Below are 7,163 nucleotides of genomic sequence, written 5' to 3'. Positions count from 1 at the left end.
GCAATGTCCCCTGACATGCTTTTAATTATGATCAAAAACGTGTCGGATGCAGTTACTATCCTTTGTAGGAGCAATAGTAAAGCTCACCCTTATAATTTTTCGGTCTGGCACAAGGTCCTGTCTTTGACCACTATGCAACCACCGTTCTTACGGTTGACACCCGATTTAGTTCAGGTGACCTAATGAATTCCAGGTGAATTCCTAGGATTTTACGTTCAATGGTAATGAACGCATTGAAAATAGGGTTTTCAGAAAACAAATCGGTTTGTAATTTTGATCAAAATATTTTCTCGTTCAAGCTCGAATTTAGATATCATTGAATTCCATGAGTTTGTAATTCTCAATCTTTAAGGTCAATCTCAAGGATTGAGTAATATCAGGCTTAAAAGCTGATTTTTGATCTTTTAAGGAGATTATCCTTTCTGGGGATCTGATTTATTAGTCTTATCCAGCTAATTTGCATGGTGCCCCCCCATTTTACGAGATAAATCCTTCTCATGGTTAGGATAAATCTGACCACTTGGCGACCCTGTTTAATGCTGAGGTCCGTGGATTTCCTGCTGATTTTAGTGATGACTTTTCTGGATTTTTCGTCAACCTACAGCTGGTTTGGACGACAACTTCATAACCTAAATCAAGAAACGCGTTTCTTTTTCGGAAGACTTTACTTCCTTTTAATGATGGAATTGATTCATCGTGTAGATCCATCTCTTCTTACAGTAAATCAGGTAAAACAGTTTAGTTTAGTCCAAAGCAAAAGTATTTTCAGTTATTTGTACAAAAAATGTGATATATGTTTTGAATAACTTGGTAAATTTTCCTACACTTGGCTTTTATTTTCCTTTTTATCGTCCTCTATTCCATTTTAAATGAATTTTAATATTTTGGTTTGTTTCTCAATTTATGTCCTTTCTGAGGTAACAATAATTTCGGTGTTAAAACCTAGTTTTATCGTTCATAAATATGTATAAACATGATTTTGAGTTCATTTAATTGAAAATTTTGAAAAATTTTACTAGAATTGGGTAGTCAGTATATAAGACTAGGGCTGTTCTTTATTATCAGAGAGCACTAGATTCTAATACAACTACTGCTTTACTAGTATTTTTAATGGTAACCCAGTGTTTAAGATAAAAATTTTAAAATCCGAAAAAATTTAACCCCTTCCCACACTTAAGATCTTGCAATGCCCTCATTTGCAAGAAATCAGTAACAATTTAAATTATTGAGGGTGATTTGTGTGTAAATGATTAAATGTTTCCAAATATATTGGCGTTTGTTTGCTGAATGATAAATGGTGCACATCATTTGTTCATTCCGTCTTGTAGTTATTTCACATATATTTTGCATCTTGTCGTCAAAATTAGTTGCTTTTGCTGAACTTAATGCCAGTCTTTGAAAATGCGTTGTTTTACCCTGTTGTGTACATAAGATAAACTGCAAATATATATACATATTTTTGAAGTTTGGTATATTACCCCACATTCAAAAATTATTAAAATCTAAGAATAAAAGTTAGAAATTTATAAAAACTATTACAATATTAACATAAGTATTAAACGTATCAATATTACAAATTACAAAATAAATAAAACTAAGTAGACTAGGGATGATACTGATACCAATAGGGGTTCCATGCATAACCATAGGTGCTATAAAATGCTTCGGCAGGGTTATACGTAGGATACGGTGGTTGCATCTCTATAGACCAGGGAGGGAATATGGGTTTTGGCGTAGGAATATAGTTTCTACCTATATGTTGGCAATGAGCTATGATTTGGTTTTGATGAACTTGCCAATCTTCAAATGCTCTCTGTCTAGCATTTTCGTACTCCTGTGAAGCTATAAACCTTTGCATTTCTTGCATCTCATTTCCCCCTCCTACATTACCTTGCTGTTGGTTTCTCTCAACCTGTGGATGTCTACCATGGTATTGTACTGCGGCGTTATTTCGCCTCTTCAAAACTTTCGCCCCATGGTATACATTTAAACCTATAGTATCGCGGGGTTCTGGTTCTTCGACTAATAATCCCCCCCGACTTATATCCACACCGAGATATTCAGCAATCAAAGTAATAAAAATACCACCTCCTATTATGCTATGCGGTCTCATCCCCCTAACCATAGCTGATAAATAATAACCCACACAATAAGGTATACTTACAGCGCTTTGTGGGTCTCGAATACACATATGGTAAAACAAATCCTGTTCATTTACCTTTTCCTTGTTCTTACCTCTTTGTGTAATCGAATTAGCTAAAAACCTATGAATCACTCTTAATTCAGCTCTATCTATATCCAAATAAGAGTAATTTCCCCCTTTGAATCGGTGATGGCTTGTCATTTGACTCCATACACCGTGTGTATCAAAATTTTCATCTATCTTTCTAGCATTTAGTATCAACCCTCTACAATCGGCAGATGCTAACTCCTCAGGCGTATATATACGTAAAGCCTGAGCCATGTCTAGTAAAGACATGTGGCGCATGGAACCTCCTAACAAAAATCTAATAAAAGATCGATCGGTTAAACTAGCTACCCTATCATTTAATTCTATACTACACAACAATTCTTCACACCATACTTAATTTAAAAATTCATATTATAAATTCACACCAAACTTATATTAATTTTTCAAATATTTACAATTTTAAATATATTGTTTTTACAAAGTTTACAATATTAATTTAAGATTTATATATTAATTTTAAAAACATGGTAAAAATAAAATTAAAAATCTTTTTGGCTTTTTATCCCACTTTAATCAATCAAATATTATCAAAAATATGCGCCCCTCTTTTCGGTAAAGTAATTTCGGTTCCAAGACCTAATTTAACTCATGATGAATTTTTGAAATATTTTGGGTTGATTGATTAAAGATATTTATACCTTAAGAATAAACGTTAAATTTCGCAGTGATGTAATAAATTTTTGAATGATATCAATAATTTCGGTTGCCAAACCTAATTTTATTCAATACCAATTTAATACTTTATAGCGAACAAATTAGCGTTTATTATCAAAAGGTTAAAAATAAAAAAATAAAATAAAAACTGTATAAACTTACCTGTGAGATAGTATTCTTAGTTATATGATCTATCACATTCATAAGATAGTCGGTTTAATTGGTTTTCCATAGCTACATAGGCGTAACCTTGAGCATTCAGTGTCTTTTCTTCTAAACATATGAACGGTCCGTCTCTGCATAAAGTAACAAATTCGGTGTTTGAATAGGTTTGATTATTTGAACATTTACCTCCATGTGACCATTTTCCGCATTTGTGACATCTTTCTAGGTGTCGTGCTCTTCTTTTTGCTGCGAATTTTGATTTTCCTTTACCAAATTGTAACTTATTATCTTCGCATCTGGATTCTTTTCTAACTCCGTCCATTCTTTCTCTGATTACTGATACTATTTCACTCGGAAGTGTGTCATTATTACGTTTAGTGATCAAAGCGTGTAGCATTAGACCATGGTTTAGTTCACAGGCAGTCTTCATTTCCTAAAAAAAATAAAAATTCAGAATGGGGGGAGAAGACTAGTTCTTTAGGGTCTGCTAGGGAAAGACCATTCGGGTTCAATTTTCGAGAACTACACGAAAACAGACAATCTAACTCTAACAGAAATACATATTATCCTTAAAAGACTTGATTCTCCCCACACTTAGTTAGCTGTGGTGTCGAAATTGTGATTAACTTCGTTGTCGACTTCTATCGGACTATCTATGTAGTGTTTAACTCTGTGACCATTAACTTTAAATTCAATCCCATTTGAATTTATCAATTCTACTGTTCCGTATGGGAAAACTCTTTTGACTATGAATGGTCCAGACCATCTTGATTTTAATTTTCCAGGAAATAGCTTGAATCGTGAATTAAAAAGAAGAACTCTGTCTCCTTCTTTAAATTCTTTTAAACTTCTGATTCTTTTATCATGCCATTTCTTCGTTCTTTCCTTATAGATTAACGAATTTTCGTATGCTTCATGTCTTAATTCTTCTAATTCATTTAGTTGACTTAATCGTAGACGTCCAGCTTCATGTAAATCAAGATTACATGTCTTCAAAGCCCAAAATGCTTTGTGTTCAATTTCTACTGGAAGATGACATGCTTTTCCATAAACAAGTCTAAAAGGTGTGGTTCCAATTAGAGTTTTGTAGGCTGTTCTAAAAGCCCAGAGTGCATCCTCCAATTTAATGGACCATTCCTTTGATTTGATCCTACGGTTTTCTCTAGAATACGTTTTAAAGCTCGGTTGGTATTTTCAACTTGTCCACTTGTTTGTGGATGATATGCGGTGGAGATTTTATGAGTTACTCCATATCTTTTAAGAACTTTCTCAAGTTGATTATTACAGAAATGAGTACCCCAATCACTTATTAAAGCTTTCGGTGTTCCAAACCTTGCAAAAAGACGTTTTAAAAAGTTGACTACAACTCGTGCATCGTTAGTTGGGAGAGCTTGTGCTTCCGCCCATTTAGATACATAATCAATGGCTACGAGTATATATAGATTATTATGAGATTTTGGAAATGGACCCATAAAGTCAATACCCCAAATACTTCACATACTTGGATGACATTTTGTGGCATTTCATCACGTTGACTTATTTTTCCGGCCCTTTGACAAGCATCACAGGATTTGCAAAGAAGATGTGCGTCTTTGTAAATTGTAGGCCAATAGAATCCAGCATCATAAACTTTTCTTGCTGTTAGTTGAGGCCCATAATGCCCTCCTGTTGGTCCTGTGTGACAATGGTTTAATATTTTACTAGCTTCATCTCCATATACACATCGGCGTATTATTCCATCGGGACAACTTTTAAACAGATGTGGATCTTCCCAAAAATAGTGTTTTATATCACTGAAGAATTTCTTTCGTCTTTGGTACGATAATCTTTTTTCAAGGAATCCACAAACTAAGTAGTTTGCATAGTCTGCAAACCATGGAATTTCATTATAATCTATCTTCAATAGATATTCATCAGGAAAGTTGTCTTGTATGGCCGATTCATTTAGAACTTCTAATTCGGGATTTTCAAGACGAGAAAGATGATCAGCGGCGAGATTTTCTGCTCCTCTTTTATCTCGGATTTCAATATCAAACTCTTGTAAGAGTAAGATCTAACGGATTAATCTTGGTTTAGCATCTTGTTTCGAAAATAGGTATCTAAGAGCAGAATGGTCGGTATAGACCACCGTTTTTGCTAGAACGAGATATGATCGAAATTTGTCAAGAGCAAAGACAATAGCAAGGAGTTCTTTTTCAGTAGTTGTATAGTTCGTTTGTGCTCCTTGTAACGTCTTACTAGCATAATATATAGGTTGAAATCGTTTTTCAATCCTTTGTCCTAAAACGGCTCCCATTGCAAAATCACTTGCATCGCACATTAGTTCAAATGGTAGATTCCAATTTGGTGTTATCATGATCGGCGCATTAGTGAGTTTCTCTTTAAGAATATTAAAAGATTTGATACACTCATCTGAAAAGATGAATGGAGCATCTTTTTCTAGGAGTTTATTCATAGGAGTGGCAATTTTAGAAAAATCTTTTATGAAACATCGGTAAAAACCGGCATGCCCTAGAAAACTCCTAACTCCTCTAACATTGGTGGGATGTGGAAGTTTAGCAATTACATCTACTTTAGCTCTATCCACTTCAATTCCTTCTTTTGAAATTTTATGTCCAAGAACGATGCCTTCTTTAACCATGAAATGGCATTTCTCCCAATTAAGTACTAGATTTGATTGGTCGCATCTAATAAGCATTCGTTCCAGATTAACTAGACATGATTCAAATGTATCACCGAAGACTGAAAAGTCATCCATGAAAACTTCCATGCATTCTTCTATCATGTCGTGAAAAATCGACATCATACACCTTTGAAAGGTTGCAGGGGCGTTACAAAGTCCAAATGGCATGCGTTTGTAAGCAAAAGTACCATAAGGGCACGTGAATGTGGTTTTCTCTTGGTCCTCGGGTGCTATTGGAATTTGAAAATATCCGGAAAATCCATCTAGAAAACAATAGTAACTATTTCCGGCTAATCTTTCCAACATTTGATCTATGAAAGGTAAGGGAAAGTGATCTTTTCTGGTGGCGTCATTTAATTTTCTATAATCAATACACACACGCCATCCTGTTACAGTTCTAGTAGGAATAAGCTCATTTTTTCTCATTTGTAATGACAGTCATGCCACCCTTCTTAGGCACGCATTGAACTGGGCTTACCCATGGACTATCAGAAATTGGATAAATTAGACCTGCGTCTAGCAGTTTAATAATTTCTTTCTTAACTACATCTTGCATATTAGGATTTAGTCTTCGTTGGCGTTGCACATACGTTTTATGACCTTCTTCCATAAGGATTTTATGTGTGCAATACGAAGGACTTATTCCTTTAATATCATGAATCTTCCATGCAATGGCTGGTTTATGAGCTTTCAACACAGAAATGAGTTGTGATTTCTCATTTTCAGTAAGAGAAGACGATATTATTACAGGTAATTCAGATTCACCATGTAAATAAGCGTATTCCAAATGGTTTGGAAGTGGCTTTAACTCTAATTTCGGAGGTTCTTCTATCGATGATTTGTATCGATATCTGTCTTCTTCTTTTAGCATTTGGATTTCTTCTGTTGTTGGTTCATATCCATTAGCTATAAGTGTAGCTAACATTTCAGCTTCATCAATTTGTTCATTACCTTCTCCTAAAGAACATTCTCCTGTTCCTTGTAATTCTGGAAATTCTTCTAATAATTCTGCATGTGCATCTATAGTTTGAATATAATAACATGTATCATCTGCAGATTGTGGTTGTTGCATTGCTCTATCAACTGAAAAGGTAACACTCTCATCCTCTATACTTAGGGTCAATTTCTTACCGAACACGTCTATCATTGCTTTAGCCGTGTTTAAGAATGGTCTTCCTAATATGAGATGAACTTGAGAATCTTCTTCCATGTCCAAAACAACAAAATCTACTGGAAATACTAAAGTACCAACTTTAACTAGCATGTTCTCCATTATCCCTCTAGGATATTTTATTGATCTATCGGCTAGTTGTATGTTTATTCTGGTTGGTTTCAATTCTCCAAGGTCTAGTTTAGCGTATAGTGAATATGGCATTAGATTTATACTAGCACCTAAATCTGCCAATGCTT

This window comes from Rutidosis leptorrhynchoides, chromosome 4, assembly GCF_046630445.1.
Source record: "Rutidosis leptorrhynchoides isolate AG116_Rl617_1_P2 chromosome 4, CSIRO_AGI_Rlap_v1, whole genome shotgun sequence".
NCBI lineage: Eukaryota > Viridiplantae > Streptophyta > Magnoliopsida > Asterales > Asteraceae > Rutidosis > Rutidosis leptorrhynchoides.
The sequence above is the reverse complement of the archived record's forward strand: the minus strand, read 5'-3'. Positions refer to the sequence as shown.